The sequence below is a fragment of the Budorcas taxicolor genome, chromosome 2 (assembly GCF_023091745.1).
Source record: "Budorcas taxicolor isolate Tak-1 chromosome 2, Takin1.1, whole genome shotgun sequence".
NCBI lineage: Eukaryota > Metazoa > Chordata > Mammalia > Artiodactyla > Bovidae > Budorcas > Budorcas taxicolor.
The window spans coordinates 78,061,892-78,084,505 of NC_068911.1; the positions used below are offsets into that span (position 1 = coordinate 78,061,892).

At 36.1% G+C, this 22,614-nt stretch overlaps 1 protein-coding gene across 1 annotated transcript in view; it reads left to right on the forward strand.

Moving 5' to 3' along the window:
• The window catches only part of KCNH7 (potassium voltage-gated channel subfamily H member 7), a 512,879-nt gene that overhangs the window by 126,468 nt on the left and 363,797 nt on the right, over positions 1-22,614 (forward strand). The window lies entirely within an intron of this gene.

Here is a 22,614-nt window from a genome sequence, read left to right on the forward strand (position 1 = left end):
CCAGTATTCTTGCCTGGAGAATCCCAGGGACGGGGGAACCTGGTGGGCTGCCGTCCATGGGGTTGCACAGAGTTGGACACGACTGAAGCGACTTAGCAGTAGCAGCAGCCGAAGATAGAACAGTCTAAACGAAAAAAGAATCATAATCTCCATAAATTCAAGCATGTTTAAATATGAGTTTATAATAATACTTAAATAAAACCTCATTCACTAGCATTCAAGAAAAGCAACTCAATTGCTTTGAAAACTGAAAGACAGAGATAACGCTCAAACACTTATCCTGTTTTCTGTATTAATTATACCTTTGGTTACGTTCTGTGACCAAGTGATTGATGAAGGTATTTTTTAAAAGAAATATTCCAGATAATAAATTAAAAATTAGTGATAGAAATAAAAACACAGCTTTTGAAACCGCTATGAAATGAAGGATCTCATCATTGATTATAAACTTTTTACATTAAAAAAAGAGATGGCCAGATATCTCATATCTCCTGATTAAAGCACACAACAGTGCCTAAGAAGTAGTACAAAAAACTGGAAACTGACACAAGTCAGTCTCTGAATTTCATGATTTAATCATCTATTTACAGAAAATATAGGTGACAAAGAAGCATGAAAAAACAGCATCATGCCCAACTATGGAAAATCCTAAGAAAAAATGACCCAGTTTTTAAAATATATATATATATATATAAAGAATAAAAAGAGGATTCTAGGTGTGTACATTAAAATTTATAGTTTAAAATCTGTAGATCATTGAGATAAAATATAAACATACGAAATGCAGTGACTGGACTTTATTGTATCTCAATTCAAATGGACTTAAAATCCGGAAAGCTAGTCTATTGATGAGATATCTGAGAAATAGTGATAATTTGTATAAGCATCATAACAATGTTGTAGTTGTAGTTTTTAAAGAAAATATTTAAGAAATAAGCATGGAAATATGTGAATATGGAATATGTTAAACTATTGAAGTAGGAAGCAATAATCAATGTGAAATAGCATATCTATATGTTCATTTCTAAATAAAATATTGCCAATAACAATCTGTATTTGGATTATGAAATCTTGTCTAAATCTTACTGTGTTATCAGAAACCTTTGAAATAATCTTCTAATCAAAATACAATTATATTGAGAACACCACACTTATGGCTAAATTTGGGGTTTAAGTTTTCTTTTTCAAATTGCAGAAATGTTCATCAGCAAGCTGTTGGCTAATGTGACCGTAGCTTTTCAGAAGACATCCAAAAATAAAACACACTTTCAGTGAGTCATGAAAAAAAAAAAAAAAAGTGTCTTCCAGGGATGTTCCATGGGATTTAACCCTTCCCTTCAATTCAGTCAGGTGCCACTGTATCTATTTCTATATATTCATTTTTAATGCTGTGTGTTATACAAACACACACAGTGTAAATGTACATATGTTAATTGATCTAGCAAATCACCTATTTTTCTCAGCTAGCAAGATTTTAGACAGGGAGAATTTACTGTTTCAGTGTTAACCTATTACTCCAAAGTTGTTGATTTTCTTTATCTCATTTTCAAACTTAGACTAGAGTTATTACAAAAATTCTAACTTTTTCAACTCAGTCTTTTTCAAATACAGCATCTTTCCAGTAAAACTTAATAAGGGCTTGTATTTGAAACTGTGTGAATTGGCCCTTAATTATAGCATTAGAATTAAGATGTTAATGTTCTTTTATGTACTCTGTATTTCTTTTAAGAAGTCCTTCTCCACTCCTGGGCCAAGGACACTATCTCTTTCTAATTATACTTTTACCTCTTACATTTGGGTTTTAAAATCCATACAGAGACCGTTTCTGAATATGTAGTAAACAAGACTTTTGTTTGTTTCCTCCAGCAATGATATAAAAAGACAAATACCATATGATTTCATTCATATGTGAAATCTAAAAAATAAACAAACAAAAAACAACTGACAAACAAAATAAAACAAAATTAAAACAAACTCACAGATACAGAGAACAGATAAGTGGTTACCAGAGGGGAAGGGGGTTGGGAGGGACAAGCAAATGGGTGAAGATCAACTGAATGGTGATGGATGGCAACTAGAATTGTGGTGGTGATCACTTTGTATAGTTTATAGGTGTTGAACTATAATGCTGTACACCTGAAATATATATATATATGTTTTTATAAACTTGAAAGGAACCATTCAAACAAAGGTTGTTAATACAAGGGGAGGCGTATGGTAAGTCAGGATGACAAATTCAGGTAGACCATTTTTTGTCTATTTATTTGTTTTTTCTTGAACCTGAGGATGTGATTGAAAATAGCAAACAGTTTGGGTTAGTGAGTAGGTTGAAGTCATGGTTTCATATTTAGTATCTAACCCACATATTCCTATTTAAAAGCAAGGTTACAAAAATTAGGGTTTTCACTCCATCTGTTTTAAACTGGTACTTGCGAAGTCAGGGTGTTCCTTTTAATATCATAAAATGCTTCTTGCTAAAACATGATGAAATCTTTATTCCTCAGAAAATAGAGATATTTTGTGGTATATTAGAAAATAATAGACTACAACTCAGTTCACTTAAAAATAATCTTCTTGTAAGTATCCTTGGTTATTTAGCATTTTGATATATCAACCTTTTAGAATGCACTCTTGGGTTTAAATATTTAGTTCATCAAGAAAAGACAAAAAATCTCTGTCACTTACACATTTAATTGTAGGCACTGAAAATAAACTATGTAACTTTATCATGTTTCATGTGGACTTACTACATTTTCTTAAAGTTAAGTTAAGGATAGATTAACATTACAACGGTTTTTACTGTAAGGTTTTTGAAATAGCAAGCTCACACTAATGCACTGGATAAAAGAATGTCTAGGACTGGAAGAGACTGTGATGATTAGTCCTGCATTCACATTGACAATATAGAAACTGAGGTGAAGAACAGTTAGGTATCTTCTCTGAGATCTACAGCAAGTCTGTTTGCAATTTGGCAGAAGAACTTGTGTCTCCTGATGTACCTTCTTTTCAGTGAGAGTGATGTTATCACTGAATTTGAAGATAGGTGGGAGATAAGGGACCTTTTTTTTCATTTTTTAAGAATTTTGAATATTTTTATTTATCCTAAATATTTGGGGAAGGGAATGTTCAGGTTAATTGAGTGTTACCAGCTATTATATATATGTTTATTATATATATAATAAATTTTCAAATAATTAGAACATAAAATACTCTTGATATAAAATTATATTTTATTTTATCTTTGAAAAATGATTTAGAAAAGACTTAAGTAGTTGTAATCCTTTTAAAACATCATTATGAATATAATTTTTAAATATTGAAATTTACCTTATATAAAGCTAGCAGAAAATTAGATTGAAACTTAGCAAGTGTGTGACATTCCCTACAAGTCTTATATAAGAGAAAACCATGAACATACTATTTGAACAATATGGAAAGGAATACACTAAAATATGAAATTCGACCTTCAAATAATCTCAGCTCCCAGCCCTACTCTTCAGAAGTAATTATATTTTCTTAAGTGTCCTTCTAGATAAAATTTTAAAACAAATAATATATGTGTAGAGCAGTTTTAGGTTCACAGCAAAATTGTGGGGATAGTACATAGATTTTTTCCTATACCTCCTGACCCTACACATGCATAGCCTTCCCGATTATCAACATCCTCTACCGGAGTGGTAATTTGTTACAATTGTAGAATCTACACTGACATGTCGTACTCACCCAAAGACCATAGTTTACATTAGAGTTCACCCTTGGTGTTATAGTCCATGAGTTTGTACAAATGTGTAATGCCATATATCTACCATTATAATATCATCAGAAGTAGTCCACTGCTCTAAAAATCCTCCATGCTCCCACTGTTCATACTCTCTCCACCACCCCCCACCACCACCACCAACAACAACTTCTGGCAACTATTAATCTTTTGTGTCTCTGTAGTTTTTCCTTTCCGAGAGCCAATTTCTTTTCTGTATTTAAAATTTTATGACATTCTGACTATTGAAATTGGGTTTCTATATGGTATGCCAGAAACATATCCACTGGGCAAAATGAAGTTATCCACCTACCTAGTTAATATGATTTTATAGAGAGTAACTGAAAATATATCCATAAGCAGAATCACAGGCATTTGAAAATAAAGGATACATATAAATTGGAGAAAAAAATGTTTTATCCTAAACTCTCTTTATATTTAGTAAAAATAGACTGACATTTTTAACAGAAATCAAACATATGTAATTTAAACATCTAAATGAGTGTTGTTTCAAATAAAGTCAGTACCATAGTTCTTGTTATACTACAACATTCAAAAGGAGTCTCACATGCTTTTTTGAAAGTTCTTCCAGAGACACTTTATGAGCAATCAGTGAAAAAGGGAGTCTCATTATGTTCTAGTCACATCACTTCTTTGATGAAAAATTCATAAGATCAGCTTTGTTCACATCATGTTCCCCACAGTGGGCTTTAAATGACTTCTGGCTGTTTCCGAGACCATGCCTACTCTCAATAGATAAAAATATCCATTACTGAGTATATTAAAGTTAAATTTTCACAAGTTCTGAAGGTAATGGCTAAGAGTGTAAGAAACATGTTTGAACAATGGTTGAGTCACTGAGTCAGTGCACTGCTTGACAAGTAGTTGATTTTGAGGTGGAAACATTACTTAGATGTATACTACCAGTTATGTTTCATTTAACAAGTCACAATTACTTCTCAGGAACAAAGCAGATTTTGTTAAATGTGACACAGAGTTTTAAGATCAAGTATCAGTGTCCAGAGTTTATAGAGCTTCTTTTATATGACAGTTAAAGAATTTCATTCTTTAAAGATCATCTTTAAAACTGTCCTTTTCAGGTACTACTGAATTCATTCTCCATGAACAGCTATTATCTCACTCATCTATTCATTTAGATGCTAGGAATATAGCTAAAATAGTCAATTACCTCCTAGTGGAAGAAGCTGGCAATAAACACCCAAGTATAAAATACAAGATCAGGTGGACAGTGACTGCACCCATGAAATTAAAAGATACTTACTCCTTGAAAGAAAAGCTATGACAAACCTAGACAGCATATTAAAAAGCAGAGACATCACTTTGCTGACCAAGTCCATATAGTCAAAGCTATGGTTTTTCCAGTCGTTACGTATGGATGTAAGAGTTGGATCATAAAGAACGCTGAGCACCAAAGAATTGTTGCTTTCAAACCGTGGTGCTGGAGAAGACTCTTCAGAGTCCCTTGGACTGCAGGAGATCAAACCAGTCAATCCTAAAGGAAATCAATCCTGAATATTCATTGGAAGGGCTGTTGCTGAAACTGAAGCTCCAAGACTTTGGCCACCTGATGTGAAGAGTTGGCTCATTACAAAAGGCTCTGATGATGGGAAAGACTGAAGGCAAAAGCAGAAGGGAACAAAAGAGGATGAGATGGTTAGATAGCATCACCGATTCAGTGGACATGAATTTGAGCAATCTCTGGGAGATAGTGGAGAACAGAGGAGCCTGGGTTTCCGCAGTCCATAGGGTTGCAAAGAGTCAGGCATGACTTAGTGACTGAACAATCTTCAGTGCAAGATGTTTATAAAAACACATTTAAATAATTTTTATGCCTTTTTTTTATAAACGCATTATTTTGTTTGTTAAAAGAAAACTTTCTAGAGCACAGAAACATAAATATAATAAAATAATAATCATAGTTATAATCAGAAAATACCTTTCCATATGATTCGTAAATCATGTAAATATTAGTAAATTTAGCCACTTCCAGTGATTTAATATTGTAGTAAAGATTTGATCATATTTCATGACTTTTTTTTACATTGGACTTTTTAGTTTATCTCAATTTTATAAGACTGTATGGTTCAAAGTGGATCTAACTTCAATTTTTCTTTCAAAGACACAATATAGCTCATTCCTAAGTTGAAGATCAGTCTCTTTCAAACACTAAATATGTGAAAATCAGTTACATATGTTTTTGGACTTCGATTCTGTTTCCTTCAACTGTCAATTCCTGAGCCAATATGACATTATTTTAGTGATTTGATATTAAAAATAAATATATGTGATGTATAATGTTATAAGGTTTAAATATATTGTAGGACATTTTAATTATTTAATTAAATTATAGATTATTGCTTCTTAACATAATTTTCTTGTTTAATTGTTGCCTATTGTATTTCCAGATGAAGTTTATATTATTTTATCAACCTAAAAAAGTATTTTGAAGGGATTCCCTGATAGCTCAGTTAGTAAAGAATCTGCCTGCAATGCAGGAGACTCAAGTTCAATTCCTGGGTCAGGAAGATCTGTTGGAGAAGAGATGGGCTACCCACTACAGTATTCTTGGGCTTCCCTTGTGGCTCAGCGGGTAAAGAGTCTGCCTGCAATATGGGAGATCTGGGTTCAGTCCCTGAGTTGGGAAGATCCCTGAAAAAGGGACAGTTAAACCTAAAAGAGTATTTTGAGAGCTTTTTATTGGAATTGTGTTAAAGTTCTACGTGAATTTGGAAAATGTGGCATTTTTACATGATAAATCTTTTTATCTGGGAATTTCATGTCTTTCTCTGTAAGTGTGTGTATGTGTGTATATATTTTACCAAAACTCAAAAGAAAGTATTTATTCCTCACATTTTTTCCTCCACTACACCATCATTAGCTGTTATGGGAAAATGTAATTAAAACACAAAGATTTGTTATTATACTAATATCAGAAAATATAATTAAAAAAACAAAAAGTAACTGTGAAATGTTAGCAAGGGTGCTGAGAAACTGGATCACTTATAAATTGCTGGTGTGAGTGCAAAATGCTACAGCCACTCTGGAAAAATGTTTTCTAGTTTCTTTTAAAAACTAACATGAAAACTACCTTGCTGCTGCTGCTGCTAAGTTGCATCAGTCGTGTCCGACTCTGTGCGACCCCATAGATGGCAGCCCACTAGGCTCCCCCGTCTCTGGGATTCTCCAGGCAAGAACACTGGAGTGGGTTGCCAGCTCCTTCTCCAATGCAGAAAGTAAAAAGTGAAAGTGAAGTCACTCAGTCGTGTCCGACTCTTAGTGACCCCATGGACTGAAGCCCACCAGGCTCCTCCGTCCATGGGATTATCCAGGCAAGAGTGCTGGAGTGGGGTGCCATTGCCTTCTCCGTGAAACTATCCTATGACCTGGTAATTGCATTCCTGGGCTTTTTTTCCCCAGAGAAAACAAATGAAAACTTGTGTTCACACAAAAACCTGTACAGAAACTTCAGAGAAGTTTTATTTATTATAGCTGAAAACTGGAAATACCTCGTTTGTTTGTCAGCAGATGAGTGATTAAACACATTGAGGGTAACCTATAACATGCAATGTTACTATGCAGAGAAGAGAATGAACCATTTATTGATACATGCATCCACTTGGATGAAATTCCAGAGAATTATGTTGAGTGAAAAAACTCAATCCCAAAAGGTTACATGTCACATGAATCAATTTATATAATATTCTTGAAAGGACAAAATATAGTAATAGAGAACAGATTAGCTTTTCCTGGGGATTAAGGATGTGATATAAACTGTGGAAAATTCAAAAGAGATGGGAATACCAGACCACCTGACCTGCCTTTTGAGAAATCTATATGCAGGTCAGGAAGCAACAGTTAGAACTGGACATGGAACAACAGAGTTGGTTCCAAATAGGAAAAGGAGTACGTCAAGGCTATATATTGTCACCCTGCTTATTTAACTTCTATGCAGAGTACATCATGAGAAACGCTTGGCTGGAAGAAGCACAAGCTGGAATCAAGATTGCCAGGAGAAATATCAATCACCTCAGATATGCAGATGACACCACCCTTATGGCAGAAAGTGAAGAGGAAGTCAAAAACCTCTTGATGAAAGTGAAAGAGGAGAGTGAAAAAGTTGGCTTAAAGCTCAACATTCAGAAAACAAAGATCATGGCATCCGGTCCCATCACTTCATGGGAAATAGATGGGGAAACACTGGAAACAGTGTCAGACTTTCTTTTGGGGGGCTCCAAAATCACTGTAGATGGTGATTGCAGCCATGAAATTAAAAGATTGCTTACTCCTTGGAAGAAAAGTTATGACCAACCTAGACAGCATATTAAAAAGCAGAGACATTACTTTGCCAACAAAGGTCCATGTAGTCAAGGCTATGGTTTTTCCAGTAGTCATGTATGGATGTGAGAGTTGGACTGTGAAGAAAGCTGAGCACTGAAGAATTGATGCTTTTGAACTGTGGTGTTGGAGAAGACTCTTGAGAGTCCCTTGGACTGCAAGGAGATCCAACCAGCCCATCCTAAAGGAGATCAGTCCTGGGATTTCTTTGGAAAGAATGATGCTAAAGCTGAAGCTCCAGTACTTTGGCTACCTCATGCGAAGAGTTGACTCACTGGAAAAGACTTTGATGCTGGGAGGGATTGGGGGCAGGAGGAGAAGGGGACAACAGAGGATAAGATGGCTGGATGGCATCACTGACTCGGTGTACGTGAGTTTGAGTGAACTCCGGGAGTTGGTGATGGACAGGAGGCCTGGCGTGCTGCATTTCATGGGGTCATGAAGAGTCGGACATGACTGAGCGACTGAACTGAACTGAAGGATGTGATATTGGCTTCCCTGGTGGCTCAGACTGTAAAGTGTCTGCCTACAGTGCGGGAGACCGGGGTTCGATCCCTGGGTCAGGGTCATCCCCTGGAAAAGGAAATGGCAACCCACTCCAGTACGCTTGCTTGGAAAATCCCATCAACTGAGGAGCCTGGTAGGCTACAGTCCATGGGGTTGCAAAGAGTCAGCCATGACTGAGCAACTAACGCTATGGGTTGAGGTAAGTAAATGTGGCTAAAAAGGGCAGCATGAGAGAGTTGTGATGATGGAAGTGTAGTGTGTCCTGACCACTGACAATATTCTGATTGTGATTATATACGGTAGTTAGGGAAAATTAGGTAAAGGCTATATAGGATCTCCCAGTAGGTTATACAACTGCTTTTGAAACTATGACTATCTCAAGAAATTATTTAAAAAATCAAAGTAAATACGTATGAAATTTTTAAGTGTATTATTGGCATCCGTTTTAGTTGAAATTGTGTTAAATTAATAAAATTTGAAGTGATCTGACATTTTTACAGTATAACTCTTTTCATGTAGGGACATGTCTTTCAGTCTGTGTATGCCTTTCTTATCAGTTTTTAAAGTGATTTTTTTATTCCTTAACATTTTCCCTCTACTTCTGTGCTTCTTACTTTAAAACTTTCCAAGAAGTATATTGACCTAGATAAAACAGGTCTAAAAAAGCTTGATTTCCACAAGTTAATTCTTTTTTCTGTATTATCTTATCTAGTGTCAAAAATAAATCTTCTCTTTAAAGTTCTGATTGTATGTGTGTGAAGAATTTATATTTTTAGAGCAGTTTTAGGATCACAGCAAAATTAAGAGGAACGACTAAGGTCCGTCTAGTCAAGGCTATGGTTTTTCCAGTAGTCATGTGTGGATGTGAAAGTTGGACTGTGAAGAAGGCTGAGCACCGAAGAATTGATGCTTTTGAACTGTGGTGTTGGAGAAGACTCTTGAGAGTCCCTTGGACTGCAAGGAGATCCAACCAATCCATTCTGAAGGAGATCAGCCCTGGAATTTCTTTGGAAGGACTGATGCTAAAGCTGAAACTCCAGTACTTTGGCCACCTCATGCGAAGTGTTGACTCATTGGAAAAGACTCTGATGGTGGGAGGGATTGGGGGCAGGAGGCAAAGGGGACGACAGAGGATGAGATGGCTGGATGGCATCACTGACTCGATGGATGTGAGTCTGAGTGAATTCCGGGAGTTGGTGATGGACAGGGAGGCCTGGCGTGCTGCGATTCATGGGGTCGCAAAGAGTTGGACACGACTGAGCGACTGAACTGAACTGAACAGAGATTTCCCCATATACTTGCTACTGCTCACCCCTGCCATGTGTTGAGCCTCCCAATTATCAACCTCACTCACATATGTTACCAAGGATGAACCTACACTGACACATCATAATCACCCAGATTCACTCTTGGTGTTGTACATTCTCTGAATTTGAGCAAATGTGTAATGACATATATCCATCTTTATATTATACAGTGTTATTATTGTCATAAAATTCCTCTGTATTCTACATGTTCATCTTTTCCCCCTCCCTCTTCCCTGGAAACCACTGATATTTTTATTGTCCCTGTAGTTTTGCCTTTCTAGAATGTCATACATTTAGAATTATATAGTATGTAACCTCTTGGATTGGCTTTTTTCACTTAGTAATATGCATTTAAGTTTCCTCCCACATTTTTTCATAGCTTGGTATCTCACTTATTTTTAGCACCAAAGAGTATTTCATTGTCTAGGTGTATCTGTATTTGTTTATACATTCATATATTGAAGGACAGTTTGATTGATTCTAAGTTTTGGCAGTTTATGTGTTGGCTATAAGTATATGTCTGCAGCTTTTTGAGGGAAATGAGTTTTCAGCTCCTCAGGGTAAATACCAAGGAACACAATCACTGGATCATAGATGAGTGTGTTTAGTTTTATGAGAAACTGCTAAAGCATCTTCCAAAGTGACTAAATTATTTTGTATTCCTATCAGTAATGAATGAGCATTCCTGTTGCTCCATATCATTACCTGCATTTGCTGTTGTCAGTATTCCAGATTTGGGCCATTCTAATAGATATGTAGTGGTATTCATATCTCGTTATTTTAATTTTCATTTCCCTGATGACATATGATGTGCAACAACTTTCTATAAACTCGTTTGCCATCATATGTCTGCTTTGGTGAGGTGTTAAGGTCTTCAGCTCATTTTTAATCAACTTGTTTGTTTTCTTATTGTTCACTTTTAAGAGCTTTTTATGTATTTTGAATAATAGTCCTTTATCTTGTATAGCTTTTGCAAATGTTTTCTCCAGTTGATGGCTTGTCTTTTTTATTCTCTTAACATTGCCTTTCAAATCAGAAATTTTTCATATTAATGAAATCTAGCTTATCAATACTTCATGGGTAGTACACATATCTAAAAGGTCATCACTATATCCAAAGTTGTCTAGGTTTTCTCCTATGTTATCTTCTAGGAGTATTATAGTATTGCATTTTGCATTTAGGTCTGGTATCAATGTTGTGTTATTTTTTGTGCATGTGGATGTCCAGTTATTTCAACACCAGTTACTGAAAAGACTGTTTTTGTTCCACACATTGTCTTTGTTTTTTTGTCAAAGATAGTTGACTGTGTATTTGCAGTGTACTTCTGGGCTCTCTATTCTGTTCTGCTGATCTGTTTGCCTGTTCTTTCACCAATACCACACCTGTCTTGAATTGCGATAGCTTTATAGTAAACCTTGAAGTCAAGTAGTGTCAGTTTCCCAGGTTTGTTCTTTCTCTTCAAAACTCTGTTGGCTATGCTGGTTTTTTTGTTTCTTCATGTAAAGTTTACAATCAGTTTGTCAGTGTCCACAAAATAACTTACTGGGATTTTCATTGAAATTACATTTAACCTAGATTAAGTTTGAAAGCACTGATGTTTTAAAAATATTGAATCTATCCATGAACATAGGATAGCTATCCATTTATTTAATTATTCTTTAATATCATTCATCAACTCTGTATTATTTTATGCATCAGCAGGCTACCTCCAGCGTGTTCTCTAACACTGAGAGATATGCACTAAGTGGAAACATTCAAACACTTTTCAAGTTTCTGCTTATGCTACAATAAGTAAGAGACTGTTCGTCAAAGCAGATATCATGGCTGAGGTCAGTACGGGGCACTGGAATATACTCCAAATTTTTGCTATGAAAAGCAGCAAAATCATGGGAATGAGAATGGATACAAGGAAAACTGAAAGATAGGGGCCCCTTACATAGGATTGTTGTGAAGATATAATATATACTTGAAAGCCCTTTGTAAATTATAGTATATTTTGCCCACTGTGTTTTTATAGACATTCTCATTATTAAAATGGCATTTATAATAAAGCTGTCTTGACTGACATAATTTTTGAACAAGGATCAACAAACTTTGTTTCCTGGGCCCCATTTTTCCTATTGCCTCTCTTTATACAGCCCTCAGGCTAATGATGGGGTTATGTTTTTCAATGGTTGTAAAAAGAACTTTAGTAATAATATTTTGTATCATTTAAAAATTATATAATGATTCAGATGTCAGTGTGTATAAAGTTTTCTTGGAATACAGCCACGCTAAGTAGTTTACATTTGAGTATAGCTTCTTTTATGTTAGAGTGGCCAAATTGAGTAGTTGCAACAGAAACTATGTAGACCACAGCAGATAAAACATTCATTATCTGTTTTTTTACAGAAAAAGTTTGCTGGCCCTCTGTTGTTGAATACTTACATGGATCTTAGGTTTTTAAACAGACATTCCTAAAGAAGTCTAGCATAGTTATTTGCATCATTCCTTTCAAATCCTTCAGTGACTATTTGAAAGGGTCAGGAGTTATATGACTTTTGACTAACAGTACTTATAATGTACCTGCTTTGTCAGCTAAACTCCTACAGTATTCTTTTCCCTCACTGCTCTTTTCGATTTATTTGGTCTTTCAGCTTCACACTAGCTGGCTACCTCTCTGCAGTGTCCTTGCAGCTCAGGTTTGGACAATTAACTGATGTGAGTTTCAGTGACCAGTTGTTCCCTGCAAAGTTCATCTCAAGGAGAAGTCCAGTTCTGGAAGCACCCCGCCAATACTCCCATCTGTCAGAAACAGCAAGAACTCCAACCCCCCAGCTGGAGCCTGCTGGCTCTGCCCTAACACTTCCGGCTCCAAGTAGAGAGCACCTCAGAAATAAGTGGATAGTTAGTAAAAGAAATAGCCTCATGCAGAACTCAGATATTCTGACTGTAAATATGAGAAGAGTACTATATCATCCTTGTAGGCATAGTTCATTAGATGTTTAGGTTACATTTGTGCTTTCCATTTCCTCTTTATTCAAGAAATTAAATATATAATGTTTTGTTAGATAATTACACATGAGAGTTAAAACCTTACATTTAAGCATAATATTATGCTTATATATACTGACCTTCAATTTGGAGTGCTTTCTTTTACTACATATTTGATGTAATGAACAGCCACTAGACTAGCATGAGTAATTTTATATAATACTGTTTTTATCCATGGCCTTGATTATAAAGTTCCTTTATAACTTGCTTTCATTTCTTACTTTGAATTGGCTTGCCCTCAATAATAACATAAGGTTCTAGGTGTTCATTGCATTTGGAAATCAGAATACCATCAATTTGGCCCATAGCTATTAGCCACAAGGCATATCCTCTGCCAATCAGATTTTCTGGCTCAGACAGAATTTTTATTATCATTTCTTTGTCTCAGAATTGCCTTCCCAGTCACGTCACTCTCTCTCAACTGGTAAAATAAGAAATCTCCGTCTTATTTCTACTCCTGACAGTGAATGATTTATCTATGACTACTTTCTCCAGTCGTAAAGAATTGTCATTCCAACATCCCAAACCAGTTATTTGAAATTTATACACCTTCTACATACTGTAGAGCCAGGTAGCTACATCTTGCAACAATAGCATTCAACTGGCGTTTCAGAATAAAATATGTATGAATAGATAGATTCCCCTTTACTTTAAATAAAGTAGGAACTGTCTTTCTTCTTCCTAGTAAAGTTCAGGGAATTGCTCTAATAAGTGATGTTTAAAATGTAAAGGCTTCAGATACTTTTTAAAGGCTAACTTAAACCACGTGTGTTGAGGGAATCCCTGGTGGCCCAGTGGTTAGGATTCGGTGCTTTCTCTGCTGGGGCCCAGGTTTTATCCTTGTTAAGGGAACTGAGATCTCACATGTCTCTCAGTGGAATAACTCACAATGAATGAGCAGGTAGAAGAATAGTACTGAGGCATTCATGTACCATAAAATATCAACATAGATGTTTTAAAAAGGATTAATTAACCTATTTCCAGAAAGCTTGGAGAATGGTTTGTTCACCTTATCATTCATTCTCCTGTGTTTGAAAATCATTCTGATAGTTGTCTATTTCCAATTCTTATGATTTTACACCACTCTGAGTGTAGATGAGTCATTTTATCTCAGTCACTTTTCCCTTAAGCAGCAAGAGCCAGTTGCTTGTTTATGGAAAGCATGAGGAGAGAGTAGTGGAGGGGCTGTGGAGAAGGACTCTTGCAGACCCTCTTCCAGTGCTGGAGAGCTGCCTTACTGAGTGAGGTGGAGGTGGACTGAAGGTGATAGTCAAGCAAAGCAGGAAACATTCTCACAAAGAACATCGACATGTGTGCTGAGAACCACAGAGGGAAGAGCGTTCAGCATGAAGCATTTTTCTGTGATTCTCAAAATCTGCTTTTGTTTCCCTGACGTTAAAATTGTTCACTTTGTTTTTTAAATTCTAAAGATGCCAAAAATTCACTGGCTAAAAATATGAGGGGGAAAGCCTTAAAAAAAAAAAAAAGTGTAACCAATTAAAGTGCCAAGTGAACAGTCTTGTACAAGAGGGCAAAGCACCCTCTGATCAAAGTACTCAGGTCCTGTTGGGAAGCTTTGAAGAGAAAATGCAGCATCCTAAATGCACAACAATGAAAAGGGGACAAAGACAGATAGGAAGAGAGGATGAGGAACCTGTGCTCCTTTTGTCTTCTCACTTTTTACCTTTTCAGATATACTGCCTATAGTATGTGTGTGTTTGGGTGTTAATTTGGTCCTTTTCCCCCTCTCCTCTTGAAAGTAATAGCTATTGTAAAGCTGCTTCACAGCAGGAACCCAGGTGCCTGCTGTGTGCTTCTTCTTTTATGGAAACAAAAGCACACTTACTGTGTGAAGCATTCAGAACTTACTCTGGCTGTCTGGCTTCTAAGTTGAGAGCGTATTTTACCCTTTGCAATTTTTGAGTTATGTTAACTGCTGAAGAAAAACATGACTTTTGGTCACTAGGAAAGTGTTCTGTTAGAATGTACGGGCACACAATAGCTCTAGAGTTGTTCTTTTAATGAAAAGAATATGAGCAAAATTCCCATTGAAATCTCTCAATGAAAATGCAGGATGTAAGTGGGAGAGGGCAATGTTTTGTGACTTTTGCTGAGCAATGCAAGTTGCAAAATCCTTTTACAGGTATAACCTTCTTCCTTGTTTCACCCATTTATTCTTTATCAAGATATTGCTCCCCAGAGACTGTTTTCATAGTACCCCCCTGGCAAAGGCAGAGACTAAGAGATAAATGGGGGCAATAGCGGCCTCAGTGAAAGAATTCTAAAACTACAGTACCTCTCAAAATCTCTGCTGATACAGAAAGCTCAGAAATGATATCTGGATATTGCTTTAGGAAAATATTCAGCCTAGAGGGCATGCGTTGAATGGAATGGGGCAAGAATATCATGTAATCTACATTTCCCCTTAAAAATTTCTGCCCCTTACCACTTGGTTTCCACATATCATTTCAAAGCCGTTCCTATTATTTTTAGATAAGGATATTTTCAGCTGTGTAAAACTGTATTATAAAAAATGCAATGGTTGTTTTAAACATCTGATAGGTGAGTTTTTTAATATTGAAGTGACACTGAAGAGGGTCATTGTAGGAATCCAAAGCTTTAAAATGGTGTTTTGCAGGCCATATCTGGACCACAGATGTGTTCAGCTGGATCTGTAATATTTTAGAAATATTTGAGAAAACTTTTATATTCTTTAAATTTCATTTTTAAAAGTTGAGGTTTGCAGCTTTTCCTGAAAACTTGGATGGCCTCCTAGAAGACACTAGGGTTGTATTCTCGAACGACAAAATTGGTTTGAGCTAAGTAACAGCAAGGCTTCCCTGATAGCTCAGTTGGTAAAGAATCCACCTTCAATGTGGGAGACCTGGGTTTGATTCCTGGGTTGGGAAGATCCCCTGGAGAAGGGAAAGGCTACCCACTCCAGTATTGTGGCCTGGAGAATTCCATGGACTATACTCCATGGGGTTGCAAAGAGTCGGACATGACTGAGCAACGTTCACTTTCAAGTAACAGCAAGGTTTCCCAGATGGCACTAGTGGTAAAGAATCCGTGTACCAATGCAACAGTCAAAAGCACCACGAGTTCAATCTCTGGGTCGGGAAATCCCCTGCAGGAGAGCATGGCAACCCACTCCAGTATCCTTGCCTGGAGAAACCCTTGGACAGAGGAGCCTGGTGGGCTAGAGTTCATAGGGTCACAAAAAATTGGGCACAGCTGAAGCGACTAAGCGACTAAAGAGCAAGTCTGGCCAGTGTTGACCGGAATCCCTGATACCAATCCAGGTCCTTAGACAGGTCATGTGTTATGAACCTGCCCACCTCCCACCAGACTCATGCATGTCACCTGCTCTGAGGACTTAAAAATGTGTGATCCTTGTTCCAGAAAAGCATTACTATTGGAGTGTGTCTTCTGCCAAATATTAGTGAACAATAGAGCTAACTAGTTTGTAGTTTCTGAGTGTGTATAGGTGAACACACTGGTTTATGGTATTACCTTGTGCAATTTTGTTGCTGGTTGCATTCAAATTTCCAGTGTCAGTACCAAAATACTAACAATAAGCCTGGGTCAGCAAATCAGAAGGAAACAAAAACAGAAAGTTCTAAACTAAAGATTTTAAAATTAAAAAAAAATAAATTAATTAATTAAAAAAAATTAAAAAAATAAACTAAATCCAGAATCTTGGTCAAAAACATGTAGAAATAAACTAATCTAATTTTATCATACATGCATGCTTTATAATGGGTTAGCATTGTTTCGAATTACTATGGTGGTCCCCATAGACATTTTAGTGCTTTAGAGTCCACAAGGAATTTATTGGGCTAATTCTGAACAACTGGATTTCAAAGCTCCTTTTGAATCTTGGATGTAATTTTGGATGTTGGATTTATTTTATAATAACTATGAAGCTGAGCTATTTAACATTTTACCACCTCTGCTCCATGATGGGGAAATCCTTGGTGGTCACTCTGAAACTAGTGTATTCCTCCTCATTCTTTTCTCTCTCTCTCTCTTTTTTTTTTTCTCGTTATCTATCCGGTTTGATAATCATGCATGCACAGAAGGATGAATTCCCTTCAAAACCCACTCTTAAATGAACATGTTTAATTCCTTCAACATCCACTGTTTAATGGCTAAACTTTATGAATTTGTGGCAGTACATATTTTTGAGTATCTGTAATGCCCTGGGCCTTCTCCAAGAATATGAATTTTAAGTTACACAAACATTCAGCAGAGAGGGGTATTTCTAAGGGTTGAAGGCACAGAAGTGCTTAGGAATGACTTGAGTAGAACATTAGCAGAGGGAATGATGACTAGTAAGCCAGTCAAATGTATTCCAAACACATACAGTGAGAAAACCAAACTCTTAGAGATAGGGAGCTTGAGATGTTGGGAAAAGCATGAACAGATCTGTTGGCTGGAGTAAAGGTTTGGAATTGAAGGGGCCTTCAATTCCAAGCTTAAGAGCTCAACGTTTATACTATATAGACAAGAAATAGCCACAGAAGTCTCAGACAAACAATCATGACATAGCTTTTATGCAGCTAGTGGAGAAATGGAGTTTTTTCATTCCAGTTTGTTCATTAAGTATGTTATATACCACAAACACTGTTCTCTAGGTGATAAAATACAAGCATGAATGAAGAGATCAAAATGTAGAATTAATCATAAGAGAAATAAGCAAACCACAGGAAGACTAGTTGGGGTATTAATAAGGATACAAAACTTATGATAGCTCTACATCAGACATACACACAGAGACAACACCATCCATGCTGTCTTGCCTTCAGCCATATTGAAGTGTTCTGACATCCCCAACTGCACCTTCTACATGAGCAGTTAAGAACCTTTTCTCTAATGAACCACTGTTACAAGTTGTTGCGTCTTATCATTCAGTTGTTTTAGGGAATAAAGAAAACACCAATAACCACTGGATGGAGAGATTTGGTTTTCAGGATTTTGCTCAATCACCACCACCAAGGAACTGGCACCTAGGTCCAGGCATTCTCAACACTTCACCATCATGTGTTCTTTCTTTTTTTTTTTTAAAGTCAACACTTTTATAGTGCTTACTTTAAGCTAGACACTGTTTTAGACGCTTTATCTTAAACTTTTATTCATTTTTAACAATTTTCATTTATTTGTTTTCTCCAGGATTAGAATGAATTCCATTTAATCATCACAATAAACCTAATCGCATAAATCATATAGGTTATATAGCATCAATTTGATAGATGGCAAATTGAGCCATATTTGAACCTTATGGATTATTGGGATTATACTGATGACAAGCTTTAGCATATTACTGTCCACTGCTATCACTAAATCTAACCTTGATTCTTTCGTCTGTGTGATTCTTTAAATAGTAGCAACAACATAAGATCATTTATTAGGTGCCTACCCTGTGTTTCCATAATATGTACTGAAACCAAAATTAGGCGATTCTAAGAATATACTCCCTTTTTCTATTTCATAGTTGTCCCTTCTGGCATTCTGTCAGTCTGAGCTTCCCTGTCTCCATACCTGGATAACACCCACAGTATTCTTTCTCTGGTCTTTATTCAGAATGATAGGGAACATATAAAAGGTGGCTGCTTTACTCCTCTTAGGAGCATATCATACCCACTACTCTTAAAAGTCATTCTACTTATCCCTAAGTAGTTCTCTTTTGCACTCTGTTGAACAGCTATTCCAGTCTTTTACCATCTCAGCAGTTCCTTGTTCATCTTTACACTTGTCATTTTTAGTAAATGGCCTAGGAGAAAATGGGCTTCCTTAGCTTTGCTTTTCTAACATTTGTAAGTTCCTCTTTATCCTCACCATCTGTCTCATGTCCTCTGATCCTGTCTTAAGGGATGAGGTCTTCCCCTAGAGAGGAAGCTAATTGCTCTGCTTATGCCTCTAAACCGGTGTCCTTTTTTTTTTTTTTTTAAATTTATTTTTTCATGACTTTGATTCTCAATGGTTTCATTTTTCTTAATTTTTTTTCTTTCACCAGTCCCTATCTCATATTCTTTGGTATATGAGTTTAACCTTATCTTAGTTTTAGTAAACCCAGACTTTCTCTGTACCCTTATAATATTCAAGCTACTATCCTAAGCCTTTTATTATTTTGTCCAAATAATCCCTCTAAAACTAGTCAATACTGCATTTATGCAATCAATAAATAACTGTTCAGTGCGTAGAAATGAAAGTGTCACTCTGTCATATACAACTCTTTGCGACCCCATGGACTGTAGCCCGCCAGGCTCCTCTATCCATGGAATTCTCCAGGAAAATACCGGAGTGGGTTGCCACTTGCTTCTCCAGGAGATCTTACTGACACAGGGATTGAATCAGGGTCTCCCATATTGCAATCAGATTCTTTACCAAGAGTAAAGAATTGATTATTCAACAAAACGATAAGGAGATTAATCTGCCTGAAGCTGACTGAGGGGGACAGTGGCAGGAAGAGATGATGTCAGATGTGTCAGAAGATGGCAGTTAGCTTCTGGTCTGTCCCACCGTATCTTTTACCTTTTGGGGTTACTTCTTATGCTCTACATCAAAGCTATTTATACTCATGACCCATCTCCTTTGTGTGAACATCATTTTCTTTACAGTAGGGTATAATCTTATTCATCATTACATCCCTCACAGACCCTTCTTTTTTTTTTTGATACAGTGGATGTGCTTGATCCAGTAGTGGAATTAAATTGAATTAAATATCACTTTAGAAATAAAGTATTTTTTGTTTCTGTGATAGCTCAGGGGTAAAGAGTCCACCTGCCAGTTCAGGAGACGTGGGTTTGATCTGGGAAGATCCCACATGCTGTGAAGCAACTAAGCCTATGTACCTCAACTATTGAGTCTGTGCTCTAGAGCCTGGGAGCTGCAGCTGCTGAAACCCACATGCTCTTGATCCTGTACTTTGCAACAAGAGAAGCCACTGCAATGAGTAGCCCACACACCACAACTAGAAAGTAGTCCCTGATCGCCGTGAGTAGAGAAAAAGCCTGTGCAGCAGGGAGGACCCAGGATAGCCAAAGACAATAAACAAATACATTTTTTAAATGAAGCATTTCTTTTTAAACATATATAAAATTATTTCAGCTAATTTTTTTCTAGATGATATTGGGTGCTAGCTACACAGTTTATGATAAAAGCAGTATAATTCATATACTCCATAGTCTGAAGCAGAATGATATCTAAACTTGGTCATTATCTACTGATGCCAAAGCCTTTTCCTTAAAGGATAATTATCCTAGTGCTTTTTACCTTTTTGAATTTATGAATTCTGTGCTCAATCATTTAAATCAAAAGGAGTATTAAATGAGTTTCCGAATGTAACTTCAAATTTATTGCCAAGATAAAAAAAAAAAAAACAGCTCAACAGAAATGGAATCAATTAGATATTTTTTAGTCACATAGATTTGGATCCTCTTCCTTTGATTTCCTAATGCAAGGAGAAGAAATAACATTCCCTAAATGTGAAACCTCTTCGGGGACGAAATATGGACTGTCAAAAGATGTGTCAATAAGTTGTGTCCTTGGGCTTAAGTGGATGCATATTCTAATGCGCTGTGAGGGAACACCAAGAAACTGGAGTTATTCTGAGGCTTTCAGAAATAGAAAGCTTCCCCACTCCAACTGTGCTCATTAAAAATCTCCATACACACATTGTAAAAAAATAAAGGGTGGTTTTAAATGACCAGACCAACCTCTAAACTGCGGTTGTTACATTTTTAGGTATGAGAAGCAATTTAAAGTTGTTTTTATTTCCTATGTGGACGAGCATGATTCCAAGCCTCTTTCCTCTTGCAGTCAGCTGCATTTCGGAGGTGACTTCCCTGTGGGTGGAGGCAGTTAGAGGCAAATAGTTTATCAGGAGCTCTGCAAACTTCTGAAATAAAAATATGTTACAGAGATAACAGATAATATATTTTCTGGGAAGCAATTTGAATATCTTTAATTATGTGAAATGGTATGATGGTCAAAGGTAACAACTTTGTCGGAAGGCCTGTCTGAGCTCCTGAGTGGGCTCAGCCATGTGCTTGCTGTGACTTGTCAGATAACCTAACATTGCTGCTCTTCAGTCTTCTGTTCTATAAAATGGAGGTAACAGGGATACCTACCCTAGAGTTTTTATAAGGATTGAAGTGTGGACATTAAGTATGTAGCAGACGTTCAGAATATAAGAACTGTTCTCATCACCATCATTCATATTATTATCAAGGTCATCTACAAAATGGCTAAAAATATTTTTAGATTATAGTTAGCCCTCTGCATTTTTTTTTTTTCTTGGAGAGGTTCTTGGTTTCTTGTTTCTGTAGATTAAAAGGTAAACTTTAAATATTTGCCAGGGTTCCTTGTTTGGTTAAGTCATCTTAATGGCAACAAAGCACCATGGTTTTCAACAAAGCTTCCTGAGTCCTCCTGTCTTTGGGTAATGGAGCACAAAAGATTTTACGTTTAGCAGGACACTCTTCTGTGACTTGAAATTGTACCTCTGTGGGCATGCACAGCAGAAGCTCAGCAGAAATATCAGGAACTTAGAAATGTGAAGTCTGACTTTTAAATCAAGTACATTTGTATAGAGTGTGTTTTTCTTCCCAACATTCTAATTTTATTGCATTATGAATGCTCCAGCTGGAAGCACTCTCTGACAGTTGGTTTAGAGTCTTTTAATTCAATTTTTAATGCATTTGAAGGATTTTTCCAACTCATTCCCCAAAATTCATTGATAAGGAAAGATTCAATGTTGTTATTATTAAATGCAATTTTTTGCTGGATGCTCACAGTAAAGTTTAAATGGGCAAAGGCTAATTTAAAATCTTAAATTACTTGAGGTGGGTCTTCCTGGTCCCCTGTAATACAACATAATCCATTTTATCAGCCCAAGAATAACAAAGGATATCTTTAATAGGATAAATCTCTAAACATCAATGTAGAACATTTTACAATTTACACTATAAATAATTTACACAAGGCGAGGCAAAAAAAAATTGTGTCCTGACATGGTTTTTCCCTTTGAGGCTGTTTCAGTGTTCTGAAAAGGCAAATGTTACAGTCTTCCCACAAATGAGGAGGATAGTTCAAGATTTATGAATCTTATCTGTTTGATCAAGGCCCTAGCAATAATAAAACTGCCACTACACTCTTCAGCTACTCAAAGTTTCTGTTCTTTAAATACTTAAAAAATATGCCACCCCATACCTTATTCCACAAAAATAGATATTATTTCTAGTTCTACATTAAAAAATAAGCATAGAGCATGTGCTTATAGTTCCAATACAACCCTGTTACTGAATATGTTATGTTATCTGCATATAAATTCTGTAATATATACATGTTTTAGTTTTTAGATTGTTTTGGAATAAATTTTCTAATTATTATAAAAGGATTTTTTATCAGCTTTTCTCTTGATTCTAGTATAATTTAGTGATTTCTGTATAGCTTTCAGTTTGTGAATAGAATGCATAGTAATATAAATGAATTATGATTTACAAATATAATTTTCAAAAGAAACATAATGAGAAACTATTCAGAAGTGTTAGGAAAATTAACTAATTTATTTTAAGTTTTACTCATCTGAATTTTGCAAAACACAAATTTTCAAAACTATGAGAATCATTTTTGCTATAAACCTTTTCCCCC